The following is a 19,129-nucleotide window of genomic DNA, read 5'->3' as shown; positions in this document are numbered from 1 at the left end:
GTTCTAAAAAGGTCATCTCTAGAGTTGTTTTGACACTCCAGCACAGTTACTCAATCCTGGTCTCTGAGATTCTGGTATTCCCTCTGTCAGAATTCTTTGAGTCCCAGTCATTCTTCCTGTCCTACTAACACTAAACCAATATCGTTCCTTTCTCTTTTTCTTTTTATAGAGCAATTAGATTTAACTCTTTTCCCTTTTATAGTTGACTCTCCTGGCCTTTAAGTTCTCATTTCCCCCTTCGTATCTGTCTGGTCTGTCAGCTAAAAATAACAACTTTTCTAATAAGCAGCTCTCTTTCTCCATCTTACTTAGCCAGTCCCCTTTATTTCATTTTGAACTAATCATTTCAGTTGTTTTTTAATTGCCTGGAAAAAAATTTGATTTCTAGAGTTAAATGGTATAACTCTTTTTAATTGCTTTCTTAGACTGTGGGTTTGCAATACCTTAATTTTGAGCTGTATCTTTATTTTATTCTAAGAGGATAACATACCTGTTCATAAAAAGGACTTCCATTCATTTTTAGCTATTCATTCATCATAGGCCATCACACACCTGGAAAAACTCATAATTTGGTCTGGGAAATCAGGATCCATTATGAAAGTTTATTCGGTTAACAAATCTGAAGCCAATTTGAGGTCACGTTGTTTACTCCTTCCACACTTATCTTTGTTGGTCTTGAAGGCAGGTGACATGACATAGAGGTGAGCAGAGTAAGTCAGCTGGTCTCATACTGCCTACAGAGCCCTGGCACAAACAGTACAAAGCTAAAAGCTGACCGGTGTTATGTTGAACATGAAAAACTCAGCTGCCTTGCTGTTCAGATGATACTGCTACTCCTTCCAAGGTCAAAAAGGACTGATTAGCTTCCCCTGAAATACCAGGCCTAGCTGTGCCTATGAATTTCAAGGTCTTGCTGTCACAGTTTCACCTAAAGGCATCTATTTCCAGGAATGCTGAGGTCACATGGGCAGCTAGGTTTGTCTTAGGCACAGGTGCTTGCAGTCTTGCCTGAATAAAAATTGTCACTTTCTTGAGACAAAGTTATTATATGCTTCAGTGACCCCTCGAAGTCAGAAATCCCACCTGGCCAATTTACTGAAGCCTGAGGCCTAATACCACCAAGGTACATGCGCTAAAAGCCAATATTAAATTGTAAAAAGCAGTCATATGGCATGCTATATAGAGTTACAACTTACCAAAGTCAAAAAACCATGACTATAACTTCTAACCTACTTGGTAAGTCAAAAACCAAAGCCACCATGTTGGATGATTTCGGATCTCGCTTTCACAAGATGCTTCTATCTCCAACATTTCCTTCCCACCTTTTACGTCTTACCTATTGTCAAGGGATCTGGTCCAATGTTATGCAGATTTAATACATAACATTCTTCTCCCCCTATTGAAGTTCAGAACCAAGTGAGACCTGAACAAAACATCAGGGGGATGGAGACACTCCCTTTATTACCGAGGAAGCTGATGTGGTAATAGCTTACATATGTAGCCACAATGTATTCCTAACACTATACCACCCATCCCTCCCCCCACCCCCCATATCTTAGGGAGAAACGCAAAAAACTATATTGCATCTAATAAAAAAAACACTGAATTTGTAAGGCAAGCCTTTATTGTATGCACCACTAAGAAAGACATGAACCCTTTTAAATTAGGACCTGCAATTAATCATAAGATATATCTAAAGATATATTTATTCAGAGATGCTAAGGTATTTAAAAAATGTGTCTTAGAATTGAAGAAATTTGAAGGATCTCTACACAAAGCAGGCAGATCCCTCACCAAAGTAAGTAAAGGGAAGCAGTTAAGCCACACAAGTTCTTTGCATTATCCCCTAGTGTTAATATGAAGGTTGACTCCTCCCCTGGGGAGCAGGGAGAGAGGACACTGAGGCCAGCCAGTGCCAGCCTAATTCTTGAGTGCTTGGAAATGTGAAACAAGAAGAAAAGAGATTCCCTCACTCAATCAAAAATTAATGTTCGATTTCAAAGAATTTGCAAAAGGATGAAAGGTAATGCAGAAAGTAATCTCTAAATCTTTATTAATATGGAAAAAACCCTCATTCTTCATAAAAGAAATCTTCTACAGGAAAAATATTCCAAGTATAAAGTTAATATCTATGCGTAACTTGGAAACTATATTACTATGTGGAAATTTTAATTTTATGAGAATAATTAAAGCACAGTAAACATTTTGGACTACTCACAATTTTCAAACAGTAAAGCAGCATGTTATACAATCAATGTAAATAAGGTCTAGAAGTTGCTTTTACCAGAACAACACACTTCTATATTTGGTCTATTAAGTTTAATCAGTTTTAACTGCTAGTTTAGCTGAATGGTCTCAGTGGTACTTTCCTTTTAAGTCAGAGCTATTACAGTCTTAGTCTCTATAGCAAGAACAGAATGCTCATTTTTACTTTTGTGTGACTCAAAGCATATTTGCTCAGTGTCATGGATAAACAGACAATCAGGATGGGAAAAAGGACCAATGAAAGCAAATTAATAACCAAATGATGGAGCCCAAAGGCCTCATAGGTATTATATAAAGGCAATATTGTATATTTATCAAGGTATAATATAAAGGCAATATTGTATATTTATCATCTTTGGAGTCAGACAGTCCTGAGCTCTAATATTGGCACCATTACTTAATAAGTGAGCAGACTACTTAACCTCACTTCACTTCAGTTTTTTTCATCTATATAAAGTAATAATAAATCCTCCCTCTCAGGCTTGTTGTATGAATTATGAGGCAATATATATAAACCACTAGCACGGTACCTGACCCATAGAACATGGTCAAAAATTCTTATTTCATATCATGGGAGAAGACACAAGATGAATGCTGCCTTACCATTGGTTATTAGTTAGTTCAACAGGTGGCTCAGGACCTCTGCCTCTGGGCACAGGTAGAATGACATCTCTGGCCCCCTTATGGTTGCTAGGATTAGTTCTGCCTATGAGCGATACATAGAATTTACAGCATCTCTTCTGGACAGAGCATTTAAGTGTCCATGTGAGACCTTTCAGATCTTTCTTCTCTTTGCCACAATTGGCAATGGTCTATAGAGTGGCTATTCCACCAGTCTGAGCCCCCGAGTAAGGACAACAGAAAGCAAAGCTCCTCAAACAAGTAGTTTGAGTGTTGTTTTAAGCCAATGAGATTTGGGGATTGTTATTACCAGTGCATGATTTAATCAACCCTTACAGGTACACTTGGTTAATCTCATCTATAAGAATCGAGTGTTTTCAGACAACAGTGTGGTGATTTGGGAAAGGAGGGCAGGAATGAAGTAGAGGAGGGTAAAGTGGGAATAAATGGTGATGAAAGGATGACTTTTGGTGGTGAACACACAACAATACTGTATACAGATGATGTATTATGGAATTGTACAGCTGAAACCTATGCAATTTTTTTAAAATATGTTTTTATTGATTTCAGAGAGGAAGGGAGAGAGAAAGAGAAACATCAATGGTGAGAGAGAATTATTGATCAGCTGCTTCCTGCATGCCCCCTACTGGGGATGGAGCCCACAACCAGGGCATGTACCCTTGACCAGGAATTGAACTGTGACCTCCTGGTTCATAGGTCAATGCTCAACCACTGAGCTACACCAGCTGGGTTGAAACCTATGCAATTTTATTAAATGAAGTCACCCCAATAAATTCAATGAAATTAAAAAAAAGAAAAGAAAATCTAGTGCACTGTCAAGTTTATATGGGGCAATTAGGAAGTGGCTGTTTCAGCCTAAGTCTCATGCTTCGAAACTGCACTGCTACTATTTGGCATTAAGTCTGAAAGGCAGAGCTGTGTAGGAGAGGCATGAGCTCTAGGTGAGATACAGGACCCCTGGAGACTCCTGAGTTTGGCTCTGAAACATTCATTTAATGTCTAATTTCTGTATTTAAAGTAAAGTGCCCCTAATGAACATTGTCTGCTTCTTAGTAATTCTTTCAAACCACTGAACTAATCAAAACCAAGAAAACAAGCCACTTTAGGGAGCTTTTTCCTCCTAAACTTGATTCAAAATTAAATATAAAACAAAAAACATGCCGAAACCGATTTGGCTCAATGGATAGAGTGTCAGCCTGCGGATTGAGAGGTCCCCGGTTCGATTCCAGTCAAGGGCATGTACCTTGGTTGCGGGCACATCCCTGGTGGGGGGTTTGCAGGAGGCAGCTGGTCGATGTTTCTAGCTCTCTATCCCTCTCCCTTCCTCTCTGTAAAAAATCAATAAAATATATTTAAAAAATAAAAAATAAATATAAAACAAAAAACAAAGTCATTTTGGAAATGGAAATTGTAGGAATTTTCTAATAATCCTGGGATTTTAGCATTAGAAGACAGGTTAGAAGGCATTTAGACCCCTCCTTCTTCCAAAGGTCAAACAAATCCTCTGTGATCGGTGATTCTTAAAACTTTAAGGTGTCCCTTGGAGGGTTTGTTAAAACATAGGTGCTTGGGCCCCACCCCCAGAGTTTTTGACTCAGTAAATCTGTAATGAGACTGCAGAATTTGCATTTCTAACAGGTTCCCAGGGGAGACTCACAGTGCTGGTGTGGAGATCACACTTGGAACACATCTGCCCTAGATCACGAATTTAGTCTTTGATCACCTTTACCGATCATAACCTTTTTCTATTATTTGTGTACTCTAGTAGTGCAGTAGCCATCAGACAGCAGACACTTGATAACTATTTGTTGAACTGAGTTAGTGATTCCTTAGCTTCTAGTGAGGAACCATTAAATGAGTAAGATGGTCTTAAGACCTGAGAGAAGACCATAATTAACCCAATTCGTGCACAAGTTGATCATGATGGGAAGACAATGGAAGAACTTGTAAGTATACATGGTGTTGAGTTAAAAAAAAGTCTAAATACAACATATCATAGGATTCCATTTACACAAGGTTCAAAACCAGGCATAACTAAACTATAGAGGTAGAGGTCAGAAAAATGGGTTACCTTTAAGGAGGAAGACAGGACTGTGGTTGAGAGGGGCAGAAGGAAGCTTCTGGGGTTTGGCAACGTTCTACTCTTTCACGTGGGTAGTGGCTACATGAGTGTTGTCTTTGTGATCATTCACCGAGATGTACATTTTTAATACTTTTTTTCTATATGTGGGCTATACTTCATAATAAAATAGTTTTTTTTGAAGAATCATGTTATTATAATTACATTATCACAATACAACTGTTATATGTCCTACATCATCCTGCCACGGTTATAATCAAGCAGGTTGTTGGCCATGTCGTAGAAGTTCATTCATTCAATAAATATGTCCCAGACCCTGCACCAGATTTCAGGCAAAGGAGACTGAGCAAGTGGAAATGGTGCCTTTTCTCATAGTTTACTGTGAAGTTGATTAGATCAGGAGAGCAGGAGGAGATTATAGATATTAACCAAAAAAAAAAAAAAATCTTCATAAGATTTTGGCTTTATTATTTAATTTAGATTTTATACAGATTTATCACCACCATACTTCCAATCATTATTTTCACAGTAGGTTTATAATCTCATTGATTTCCAAGGAAACTGAAACTCTCAGTAGTGATATCATTCCTTAAAGCTAACACTTACCTGGGAGAGGTAATCATTACCTGGTTAAGCCTTTAATAGGAATGGGTTTATCTGATAACATTTTTTATGCCTTGTAATGATACTGAAGATTAAATCCTGTGGACAAGATAAACTCAGTGGAATTTTGAAGGGGGAATAAGGTGAGGCTGTAAGAAACCACCTAAAGGTAGAGTACCCATAAGCATAGAGGGGTTTGTGGAAGGGATGGGTGCAACAGAAAAGCATCATCCTGTGAATATGGAGTGATGAGAGCATCCTGTGAATATGGAGTGATGAGAGGCAGGGCAGGATACTGGAATACACACTGGATTAAAAATCAATTCGCTTGATGGAAATTCTGGCTCTACTACCCATTTGCTATATGACCTAGAACAAGTCACTGAATTTTTCTTAGCCTTAAGTTTCTCAACTAGAAAATAGGAACAATTGTATTTTTTGACTCAAAGAACTACGGTAAAATCGAGAAGTGAAAGCAGTTTGAAAACTCAAAAATTATATTCAAAGAAAAAATGTTAATAATATAAGCATGAAGAGACCTCTCAGGAAGACTTCATGGGCGTCACAGATTTACCACGGCTATTTCAGCGAGAGGGAATATAATGGAAGAAGACATAGTTCCCATCCTATGATAAAGTGACAAGCCTTTTGGATGTTTTCCTTTGCCTGGACGTTTTACTTTCTATGTAAACTCGGAGGGGTACAGAGTGCTCCTAGAATCAAGTCACTCTTACCTGCATTCTAATATACTCCCTTAGTGGAAGAAAAAAATTGAGCTACAGCTGATAAAAGAATTCAGAATAACTTTAAATATACCTTTGAGAATGACCACGAGCTGGAACATCATCAAATTTGGATTCTGGGCAGAAAACTATTTGAGAGGAATTGGACTAGCTGACTTCTTGCTGAGCCTTCCAGTGTTCTTATTCAGCAAGTCTCTCATCTTTACATGTTCCTCAAACATCAGTTAGGAAGTCAGATTCTTAGAGTGTGCATGGGCAAGAGTCAGGATGGTCAAGAGCAACTTTATCATTGGAAGAGTAAACTAAGGAACAAAAAGAATTCACTTAAGGCAGAGAACGGGGTTTGTACTTTCTTCCCTGAAAACTGTAAGAAGAGGTCAACCTCTCAACACTCTACTCTTTGCAACTAATAAAAGCACAGTTATTCTACAACTTTTAGAATCTACATAATTATACTTTAGGAAAAATAATGATTCATTAATGTAAAGATTTGTGACTAACACATAACTTTAATAAACATTTCCCTAAAACTTTAAACCAATCCTCCTTTTTAGTCTGAGATGTTCTACTTTGAACAGTATGGAGTTTTTTGATTTGCATTTTGTACTACTAATTTGACACTGCATCTAATTGATGTGTCATGCCCTGGGTGAGCGAATCTCCACTACCAAACTAAGCCAGAGAATAGAAACAATTGCCTAATTAAGGTTTTGACTGAATTGCTAAGATAATTCAAGCAAAACATGTTTTGCCTGAGAAAAATTTTCCTGAAGCCTGAAATTATTTTATTAAATCCTGGCCTAAAAATGACAGCAAATCTTAACATCTTACATTAACATTTGTATAGTATCTCCATCCAGAATCTTTCCTCTCTTAAGGTGTCCTCATACTAGATCAGACCAAAAAAAAAAAAATCTTTATTATTCATGACCTTGATTTTTCTTATGGATAAGGTTTCCCTAGTAGGCACATTGCCTTTCATGCTAAAAAAAAAAAAAAAAAAAAAGGATTCATTTACCAACTTGGAGAACTTACTAGCTATTATTCAAAACATATGAAAAAGGTTAAAGAAGAAAAGGTAGGGATAGGAGACAAAGATTTTTTTTGTTTGCGTACTTTCGTTTTTAATGAAAAAAATATTTCCAATGTAGCGAGGTAAACTAAATTTAAAAAGCAGAATATTGTGAATTAGTGTAAAATAACCTGAAATATAATACTGAAAACTGAGGACATCTCCCATAGTCATAAAGGCAATGGTTGGAACATTCCTAAAAATAAAGTTCCATATTGATTGGAAGCATTTTTCTGGTTGTCTGCTCCCACAGCACCACGAGCTAGCTATATTGAAGTAATCTGTATTGCATACCCAGCATGTAGCACACTGCCTGGCACAGAGGACACCCTCAATGAATACTTATTATTTAATGAATCCTCAGAACAGAGCCTCTAGAGGTATCTCAGTGCAAAACATTTATGCTTCAGGAGCCAACACTTATTTTTTTTGTTTGTTTGGCTGAGTTGTGTGTAAGTGTGTGTGCTTAAAATGCATATCTTTACTTAACATTCTCCAAAATAGCTCTAATGGCCTATTTGCGTTAGGAATTTATACACACACCTACCAATATAAGTAGTTTGCAATGTGATTTAGGATTTTCTTTAAACAGACACATACTTGTAGGCCCTTAGGATCTTAAATGATATATACTGCTTTAGGATAAAAAATGAGCCAGGCATTAATGTAATTAAGAACAGGTACTACAGTTGACCTTGGCCCAAAAGGGTCACTTGGCCACAGCCTAAAAAAAGACCAAGTAAGTGCTCTCAATAGGCAACTACAAACATTTACTCCTCCACAGAAGATCTATTTGTGTCACTTTCCTGTAAGAAAATAAATCATGGGCTAGAACACTTGCTCTAGTATAGAAAAGGTTTCAGAGGCAAGCCATGAGATTACTCCCCAATTCAGACACCACTGACTGGCTGACCCAACTGCCAATCCCATTTACTCTTTTTCTTGATGCTTTGCAGAAAGGAGAATGGAAAAACTAATTGCATACTTTTCCAATCTAATTTGTAGGTATGGGCCATCATATGATCAGGTCTGGCTGGTCAGACATAAGTGATACTATGCGGTGTGGCTTTGATAAAGATTCTACTTTCTTGACACACAGGGCAAAAACAACTTACACTGCTGATCTGTCTATTCCTGTCTCCTGAGTGAATGATGAGATAGCTGGATTTTGAGTAATACATAGTGGCCAGTCCACCAGGTCACTCTTCTTCCTAAAGGACCTCTCTTACATATTGCATCATATTGTATTTTTTTAAATATGTTTTCATTGATTTTTTGAGAGAGAGAGAAAGGGAGAAGGAGATAGAGAAACATCAATGACATTGACTGTCTGCCTCATGCACGCCCCCTACTGGGAATCAAGGCTGCAATGGGACTTGGACATGTGCCCTGACCTAGAATCAAATGGGTGGCCTCTTGGTGCATGGAATCAAACTGGTGGCCTCTTGGTGCATGGGATGATGCTCAACCAACTGATTCACACCAGCCAGGGCCATCATATTGTTATTTTTGAATGATTTGTTGCCAATTCTGCTCACTATTATCAGAAGAGAAATTTTCAAGGGCAGGGACCCTATCTTATGTCCTTGGTATTTTATGTACTTGGCATAGTGTTTGACACTATCTATAATAATAAAAGGGTAATATGCTAATTAGACCAGACGTCTTCTGGATGTCATTCCAGATGTCCTTCCTGACGAAGCCAGGGCCGGAGGGAAGCCAGCCCAGGTCCCGGGTGTCTGCCGGCGGCCGGAGGAGGGAAGCCCGGGTGCCAGAGGAAAGCCAGTGCCAGCAGCCGGGGCAAGGAAGGCCTACTCTTGCATTAATGTTTGTGCATTGGGTCTCATATATATATAACTGAACTGAAAGATGACTTAGGGGTGACCCAATCAGTATGTCATCATTTCCAGATATGAAAATAGATTTGAATTCTCAGGAAGGAAATAATCGATACAAGACCAAAATAAATAACATTCAACATATGCTATTTCTAAAATGTACAATGTAAACCTTTGCCAAAATCTCTGAGATTAAATTTATTAGTGGAAAGGCAAACCCAGTGGACATGCTTTTCCTTCTTCTGAACTCATTTAATATCTGTGCTCTGCATCAGTTATTTAGACTGCAGGCATGAATCCAGAGTGAAAGCAGTGATTTATTCTACCACCCATTATCTATATAAATTAACTCCTCCAACCAGTGTCTGTGCCAAGAGACTTTAATTCCCTTATAAAGTTCATAACCTTCATCAGATCCTATTCCAGTCTAGCCCCACCCCCCAAAAAAATTTTTTTAAACCTGAAACTAAAAACAGTTTTCTTGTTATAAAAATACAAAATTTAGGCAAAACCCCTAGGAAGGGCTTTTACAACCATTTAATCTTTCATTGACAATACAACATGTCAGGCAGTGTTAGGCACACGAAACTGATAAGTAATAGCACATAAACCCATTCTCCTCATGAAGTGGGTAAACCAGATTAACAATTATGTGGGGAAGCATGAGACTTGGTTGGAAAGTCTGTAAGGAGGATTCTCTGAAAGGTTGGTGGCCTCTTCTCTTAGAGGTATCTTGCTGAAGGCGGCAGCCCCTGCCTTGACTTTTCCAAACAAGTCTGAGCCCCTGAGTGTTTTACTGGAATCTCTATGTTTATTTGGACCTGACCTTGTAGAAGCATGTGCTTTCTCAAGGATACTTATCCTGCTGATTGTATCTAGAGGTTAATTTTAGTTCAAGCTGTTGTTACAATAAAAGCCTAAGGAGTCAGGCAATCGGGGCTGTTTTTGTTCCTAAAGCCAAGCAGCCCCTTAGCCCTCTCTTTCACAGAAATGTGTCAGAGTAATCTATTCATCCATTGCTTAGGGTCTACTGGTCAGCTCCGGCACCCTCATGAAGTGGGTGAACCAGATTAACAATTATGAACCGGGTAATGAACAGGGTTAACAATTCTAAACTCCTCCTATGTAGAATTTTGTCAGCACATGTTAAATCCAGGCCTCAGTTTACTCAACTATAAAATGTAAATCAATATGATCTTTTAATCTTTAAAGGTTAATTCATTCACTCAATAAATGTCTACCTGCAAGTCTTTCCCCAACTCCCACCCCTCCACACACATATCATTTCCATAAGTATCAGGATGTAACAGTAAACATAACAGCCATGTTGTCTTAAACTTCCAGTCAATGGGAAGACAAATAAACAAGTATTTCAATTTCTTGGGCTGAGTATTTTCAAAGAATGTACTAATTTTATTAATATTTATTTTTATATTTTATTTACTTTGTCAATATTTAAATTAATGATTGAAAATTCAACTTTTCCAAAGAATCCTTTGTGGGTGACAAGTATTTTAATAGTTGAATATTCAAGTTTAGAACAAACCTTAATTTAGCTGTTAACTATACAATATGTGAGTGACATAGTAATTATCCAAGGGTTATTCTTATTTATTTTCCCTTAAAAGAATGAAGGACAAAATGCTAAAGAATCAAAAGTACTGATGAGACTATTTATATACCTAACAAGTGAGTTTCATAAAGCACCACAAAACCATTGCATTCTTTTTCACCATCACACCTGCATAATCTTGCCTATGGGGCTTGTTCTTCTCTATTCTCTTGGATTTAATTCAAAGCCAGTGCCTTGACTTTCAAATTTTTCCCAGATAAAAATTCCTCCCTTCACTTTAGTACAAAAATAAACACCTTCCCCCAAAAAACCAAAACCCCAAAAAGGAAACAAAACACTAGACTCAGGTAGAATTGGTGCAGAGTAATAATCCAATTCCCAGTGCTCATCACACTGAAGATTCTCCTTTCCCCTGGGAAAGCAATAGGAGAAAGGCCTGCAATGGGACCTGGCCAGCTCTTTACTCTGCTCAGCCAGCTCCTCAGCCTCATCCTCCCTCTACCTTAATCATCAGATGGAGCTTTTGATCCCTCAGAGCTAAAGAGGTCAGAGATAGAAGGTTTGAAGGGACAAGAAAAGTCCTATTTGACCAGTACTGATCTGGCATTGCTTTTTCCTGGACTTAGCAAGTATTCAAAGCTGACTTTTTAAATCCCAATTTAATCAGTTCTTTGAAGACCCTTGGACTCTGGGGATCTCTTATTGTAGAATCTGACTTGATTTTGTTGTTATTGTTGTTAATCCTCACCCGAGGATATTTTTTCTTTTTCCTTTTCTAAAAATATTTTTTTATTGCTTTCAGGGAGGAAGGGAGAGGGAGAGAGAGATAGAAACATCCTATATAAAAAGCCTAATATGCTAAGTGTCCAGTTCGGTCAGCCATTCAACCAATCAAAGCATAATATGCTAATGATATGCTAAGTCGCTCAACCACTTGCTATGCACACTCACCACAAGAGGGCAGACAGTTGACCAGTTGCTATGATGAGCACTGACCACCAGGGGGGAGACGCTCCAACTGGTAGCTTGCTGCTGGGTCCTGCCAATTGGGACTGAGTGAGATGGGCTGGACATGCCCTGGAGCCCTCCCTCGGACCCTCCCCGGCTGGCCAACCTCCTGCGTCCCTCCCAGGCCCCAATCGTGCACCGGTGGGGTCCCTTGGCCTGGCCTGCACCCTTTTGCAATCCAGGACCCCTCAGGGGATGTCAGAGAGCCAGTTTTGACCTGATCCCCCAGGCCAGGCCAAGGGACCCCAGTGGTGCATAAATTTGTGCACTAGGCCTCTAGTCAACGATAAGAATCATTGATTGGCTGCCTCCTTCCCGTCCCACACTGGGGATCAAGCTCACAACCCGGGCATGTGCCCTGACGAGGAATCGAACCATGACCTCCTGGTTCATAGGTCGACACTCAACCACTGAGCCAACTGTCTACTTGAGATCCAAAGTTTCTCCACTAGGCCCTTTTGCTTAGGGTCTAAGAAAACATGTTCTGCTGTGTTCACTCTCCCATCACATAGTATCAAGGAAACCAAATCCTTTTGTCTGTCATAGGTGGGAGTGCAGTCACACCAAGTTCAGCCTTCTTTTCTTTCAGCCCTCTGGGAGACCGATCAACACACAGCCTCTTGTATTTTATATTCTTCTGCTATGAATTAAAAAGCAGTCTATTGCATCACCCTAATTCCAGGGATGTAGCAACGGTTTCGCTGAAGCAGCAGCATCCCTCACTAGAGTTCAAGTGAGGAAAAAGCATACACACTCCCATCCCCAACCTACCAACTTCCTTCCTCTGCCAGCTTCTTGCATGCAGCTTTAACTCTTGTATAATCCATGTGGTTTAAAGATACTCTACTCAAGCCCAGCACAGTGTGTCTGGCAACTCTTGCTTTGGAATATGAAATAGTTGACACCTTTTGCCTTGAAGCTTCAATCAATTAAGACTAATATTTTTGTTTTCACATTGTGTAACAGTAAATAAAATCAGACTCTACAGATGATTCAAGGAGCAACATATTTAGAAAGGAAATGAAAAACAAATGAGGAATATTTATAAGCAAATTAAATACAAGTTGTAATATTTTATACGTACATTACATACTTACATAGATATATGCATTAGGACTCTAGAATTGATTAGTCCCATCCAGGAAAAGGAGTTAGTTACACAGAGGAATTTAATAGTCACATGGCAGATGGAGCAAGGGAAGGCTCAGGCAAGAGATATTGGCCAGATGATTAGAAGCTTCTGGTAACCATAATTTAATGATCAAACCTGAATTTTTGAAAAATAATGTGTGCACTGTGAATACATCCACACAATAGATGTAAACCAGAACTGTCCCAGATAAACTGGATATTTGATCTCCCCACAAATGATAAAACAAACAAACAAAAACAAAACACAGCACAATGTTGACTGATAGTAGAAACCAACAATGAAATTGATTTCTGGATTGAACCAATGGATATTTGCTCCAAAGGGAATACTAGTGAGAGAGCAGTCTGGATAAGAATAAGGATATAGAAGGCATTTCATTTGTAATTAATAATGACAGCACATTAACTCTCTGTTATTTCTGAATGAAAGATGGGATGCTTTATGGGCCATATTTAAAAGGTAGTATAGCAGCCCGGCTGGCATGACTTAGTGGCTGAGCATCGACCTATGAACTAGGAGGTCACGGTTCTATTCCAGGTCAGGGCATATGCCTGGGTTGTGGGCTCGATGCCCAGTATGGGGAATGCAGGAGACTGCAAAAAAAAAGGTTCCCTCTCATCATTGATGTTTCTATTTCTCTCTCCCTCTCCCTTCCTCTCTGAAATCAATAAAAACATTCTTTTTTAAAGTAGAAGTTAGTATAGCAAAAGTCAGGACATTAACTGTAGGGGATCATAAGAAGAAATATCATAATAATTCAAATAAATACAGATATATTAGTAAAAAGTAATCAAAGTAACATACTGGTAAAATATTAACTAGAAAGAGTGGCCTAGTTATCCAAATACATGTGTTTGACTTGAAAAACTTTGATAAAGATAAACATGCTATGCCAGAGGTACTTAAAATAGGGGACTAGAATTGTTTCTAAATAGAGCCATTCGAATACTTGGGTGAAGTGGGGGGAAGGGATATCATTTCCTAATCGACATGCCAGTTAGCCAGATGTTGTCATTTAGTCCTATCCCCTGAGGCTCTAAAAATTTTTGGAAAATAAAAAAATCTGAAAACATGCATATGTACACACACACACACACACACACACACACACACACAACATGCACACACCAACAAATACACATTAAAGTTAAAGCTATGTTCCCAGCCAATGATGAATTTAAATTAAATTAAAAGGGAAGAGTTAAAGTACGAAACTAATTGCTTTCGATTAAATATAACATGGGCCCAACAGTTAAAATATTATTAGAGACTAATAGTCATAACTAGCATTTGCATGTTGTTTATAAGTATTTATTAAACCTAAAATAACTGATGATGAAACTGAGATATAGTGAGGTTAAGAAACTTGACCCAAGTCTCATGGCTAGGAAGTGATGGTAATTAAGGATTCAAATTCAGTAAAAAGCTACAACCAGGCTACAAAGCCCTGTGTTCATCATTTCTTTGTACCTATGTGGCAGGGGGGAAACGAAAGTGTTTCATAAAGCCAGATCTGATAACATATTGATAATTTGCTTCAGTAGTTCAGCCTTTACACAGCACCATCTTTAGTGTGTTAAAAAAACAAAACAAAACAACAACAAAAAACACCTCGGTGCAGGCTATGCCAATGCAGTTCAGTCTATACTATTTTGTGCAAACACAGCTACTTTCCTTTTTTAATGAGATACAAATATCAGCTCTCTTCCACTTCTCTCAATCTTAAGTGATTCTGATAAAGTTTTTGAAAAGCAAAACGGAATCTTCTGGAAGATTCTGAATGAAACCAAGAGCTGCTAACATGGCTTCATGCTGTATGGAAGCCCTGGCAGTGTGTAGGTCTCTATCGTCTCCATTGCTGTGTCACTGCTCTTGGATGTACAGTTGCCTATTGGACAAACACTGGAAAATTTTCTCTTATGAAAGTCCAATGTGTATGTGGTAAGCAGTACATGTTAGATAATAGTAATGAAATGCAAAGGAAGGGTGGTTTTGCTTTTATTTTGACATGACTATTGCATTCTAGATATAATAGTGTTGGAAGGCAGACTTTACAATATTTGGACTTTTACTACTTAGTAATATTTTAGTTTTTAATATATTCAAGTTCCTAGTTTTCATAGCATTCACAATGGAATAACTGTATAAGTTCACGTGTCTTCTAAATAGTGTTCGTTTCTAAAGGAACCAGCGGTAAAAATTATTTCTGGAGTTTACCTGTCTTGGCTAGGTTACAAAAGAGGCAATTGTTAAAAAAAAAAAAAAAAACTTAACGTTAAATATTAAAAAATAAAGGTAGCATTAAAGAATGAAGTTGAATTGTCTCGGGCTACATAGCACTCAGTCCCTGATTAACAACACAAAGTTAGTACATATCAGGTTGGAAAATTTCAGGAGTTAAGTCTCAATTTTGAAATTAAATACAAGGTGTCTAAACATGGAAAGATGCCTGGAATGTTACCTTTAGGATTTAATCTGTAGCTCAGAGTCAATTCAAGCTATTTTCGTTTGCCTTTTTTTTTTCTTTTGTGCCTACGTCACCGGTTTAAGGTTTTTATTTATTTAATTTGAAGAAGAAAGAAGAGGTTCTGTAGAGAACCTTGGCTGGGTCTGCTAACCACAAGGAGGACTAAAGAAGGACTCCTGGGGTGATGGGGGGGGGTCGCTGCAAGGGGGCGGTGTGGCAGCCTAGAGGGACACGGAGGGAGACGATTCAGCACTCTCCTCTAATCTTATTCCACCCAAGAAATTTTGGAGAATGCGAAAAAGCAGCAACCCAGCATTCTTGAAGAGGCGTGTCTTCCCTCCAGGGGCTGTCCAATGGCATTCCTTCAGAGGGAGCAATCCGGAGAAGATTGATGAGGGTTGCTAGGAAACGGGAGCGTCTCCCGCCCGCCTGACCCAGAGATGGTTCTGCACAAGCCCTCTCCAGGGGCTTGCAATGTGCAGTTGAGCTGCGTGTGGGGCAGAGCTGCACACCGGCCTCCCGGGCTCTCTCGCTCCCCCTCCGCTCCCGCTCCCCCCTGGCCCCCCAGCACGCCGCGAGCCGGGTGCCAGGGGACCACGGGAGACCTTCTCCTGGGCTGACTGCTAGTACTCGCTCTCCTGCAGGCCGAGAGCTCTAGCAGAGCTTCAAAGTTAGAGCCGCAGATCTCCCGCCGCCCCACGCCCCTCCACCCCGCCTCTCCGAAATCCCCAACCTTTGCATGCTCTGCCTGAGGATTTCAGAGTGAGGCGAAGGTCCGGCACACCCGCTCCGGATTTCCATTCAACAACCCTCTCCTCTAGGCACCCTAGCTCGCCGAAGACTCTGCAGATACACCCCTCTAAAAGGGAGGGAGGAGTGGAGGGGGAGGGGAAAGGAGAACCAGAGAGGGAGGAAAGGAGAAAGACAGAATGAGGAGGAGAGAATGCCAGGTCCCTGCCTCTGCCGGGAGTCCCAATTAGAGGCCGTGGTTCCAGCGCGGCCAAGGTGAAGGAAAGTTGCTTTCCCGGTCTGGGAAGTGTGTTTGCCTGTCCAGAGGCGAGGGGCTCAGCTGGGGAACTGTGTCCCCCCTCCCTCCGTGGAAGACCACGGGGTCTCCCCCCTTTTCCCAACCTCCTTCGTCTCCTCCTCCCGCCCTCCCTTTTCCCACTCCCCACTGACTCGGAGGCCTGGATGTTCTGCCACCGGGCAGGGGTCCAGCTAGCAGCCGGGAGGGGGCGGGGGCAGGGGCAGGGGCCACGGTGACGGGAAACGGCGCGCACAAGTTGGCCACCTCGGGGGCAACATAAGTTCTCCCTCGGATTTGGAAAGGACAAAGCCAGCAAGCTCCCTCTTTTGTGTCGGATGAGGAGGACCAACCATGAGCCAGAGCCCGGGTGCAGGCTCAGCCGCCGCCGCTGCCACCACCACGGTCAGCTCCAGTCCCTGCCAGGAGTTGTCAGCGCCAGGTAAGGGGTCCAGGGAAGGACGCGTCCCTCTGGAGGGCGCCCCGGGGAGGGCGCGCAGGCTCGGGGGCCGCGCGGGGCAGGTGCAGCCGGGAAAGTTGAGGCAGAGCACGGACCGGTCCCTACAGTTTCGCAGGGGTGGGGAGGGTGGGGGGCAGAGGCCAGGTGGGTGGGTGTGCGTGAGTGAGAGTTGGTGTGTGTGCGCGCACTTCTGTGTGTGTCCGGGAGGGACGCAGCTTTCGGGGCTCAGCTCTGCAGCCAGGGTGAGAGAGGTGGAGGGACCCCTGATGCTCGCAGACCCCCGGAGAGACCAGTCTCATGGGCCCACCGCCGCCAGCCCTGTTCTGGGCTCAGGATACGTTTCCGTTTGGGGGCTCCTCCGGTTTTGTGCACAGGAAAGCCTGCGGTGACCGGCTGCCACGCCGGCTGTGTCCTGTGGGTGTGGAGGTGGCCGGGCGAGGTGGGCAGCGGGCAGCGGGCAGCGGGACGTGGTCCGTGTTGCAGGCGAGATGCACGCTGCAGCGAGAGGCGGCCAGAGGTTCGCTGTGCTGCACGCACTCTTGGAAATGATCCCTAGCTCCATGCACTTCGGTCCCTTTTGGCTCGAGTGAAAAATCGAAAAAGCCAAACTGAGAGCATATATCGCTTCATCTCTCCTGTTCCATTTTCTGATCTGACGGTGAGATAACGCAGAGGTCGGGAGGTTCGCGATCTAGAAATAGACGCGGTAACATATCCCAGAAGCTTGTTTCTTAAGGATTTCACTTAGATGTTCCTCTAGTTCCTTCCCTGGGTTCACAAACGTGGGAGATTCCCCACGGCGTAACACTGTTAGGTAGATGTCTTAAGGGGACATGCCCCGGCCATTTAAGTATTTTAAAGCATTGTATACACTTTGATAACAAATAACAAAACGGCACCCTTCTAAATAACCTGTGGTCAAGTGCCCGGCTAAATTGCTAATAAAATTTTTCTGCTGTTATTTGAATAATGCTGTGTTTGACACATATAGTTACATGCGTATTCAAAGTTGAGGTCAATGTGAGTTGAAGCTAGTGTGACTTGAAGACCTCAGCAATAGTGTAGTGCTTCGAGTTTCTCTGCTTCAGTTTATTTGTGCTAGCTGATTTTAGAATTGTTCGGTAGAGCTATGTTGTGTTTCTTTGAGGAGAAGAAAGCATTTATTGGTAGAGAAACATGGGGTCAGTTCCCTATATCTAAGTCTGCTTTGGTTTATCTGATCACATATTTTAAGGCTGCTACCTGAACTCTAATTGTTTGTGTAAATGTATTTAATATAGTCATGACCAGAACACTTAGATTGCCATTATACTAAACTCCTGTGAGTTATACAGCTCCTACCAAAGAGGTTTGGGCTATTATTTAATGATTCTATAGTGCTAGGCACCTTTTCTTTTTCTTTCTCAAAAACAGCCCAGTAGAATTTAAATAGATCTGGGAAACTATTGCACACTAGACCTTAATCAAGTGATAGTTCTCTTTCATAACATCAGTGTCTTGCCTTTACAAAGGTTTCTCACACCTGTAGGTTTTAGCTGTCCATCCTTCCCGGTTCTGATCTTACAGCAGGACTCTAAGGACATTTTGAATGGCTCTGCCCTAAGGTTTACTTGATTTCTATTCAGAATTGCACAGGTGCTCAAGATGGAAACTAAGGAGAAAAGTCTCCAAACTTATTTTTCACAAGTAAAAGAACAAAAATGCTATAATATCTACATTCATTGGGCTAAACAAAAGGATAAATGGTAAGAAAACCTTTTAGTATTGACAGTCTCCACTTCTTCACCCCCCCCCCCCAAAAAAAAGTTCATATAAAATCTCTTGGTCTATGAGCTAGACCCTTGCAAATGAAATCATTGAAAATTATGCCAACACAGGAATAGGATACACTTGGGGGTGGGGGTGAGGTGGGGAATAGAGACCTCAATTTGAATTAAATATTTTTCATAATTCAAGAATATGTGATTAGTAAATCGAGAAAATATATGAGAAGCTACACAAACAGAAAATGTTATTAATAATGAAAATATTTTCAATGATCCACTGATTTGTGTATGATGGTCTTTTTTAAAAGTTGTGGTGTGCACATGAAAAGAAATGAGTATACGTCAAATCATTTACCTCACAATGACCACACATCAAAATCATCCCACCCCTAAATTTGTATCATTGCAATTAAAATTGGTGGGTTGAACAGATGA

The sequence above is a fragment of the Cnephaeus nilssonii genome, assembly GCF_951640355.1.
Source record: "Cnephaeus nilssonii genome assembly, chromosome: 12".
NCBI classification, from domain to species: Eukaryota; Metazoa; Chordata; class Mammalia; order Chiroptera; family Vespertilionidae; genus Cnephaeus; species Cnephaeus nilssonii.
Note: the sequence above shows the minus strand (reverse complement) of the source record.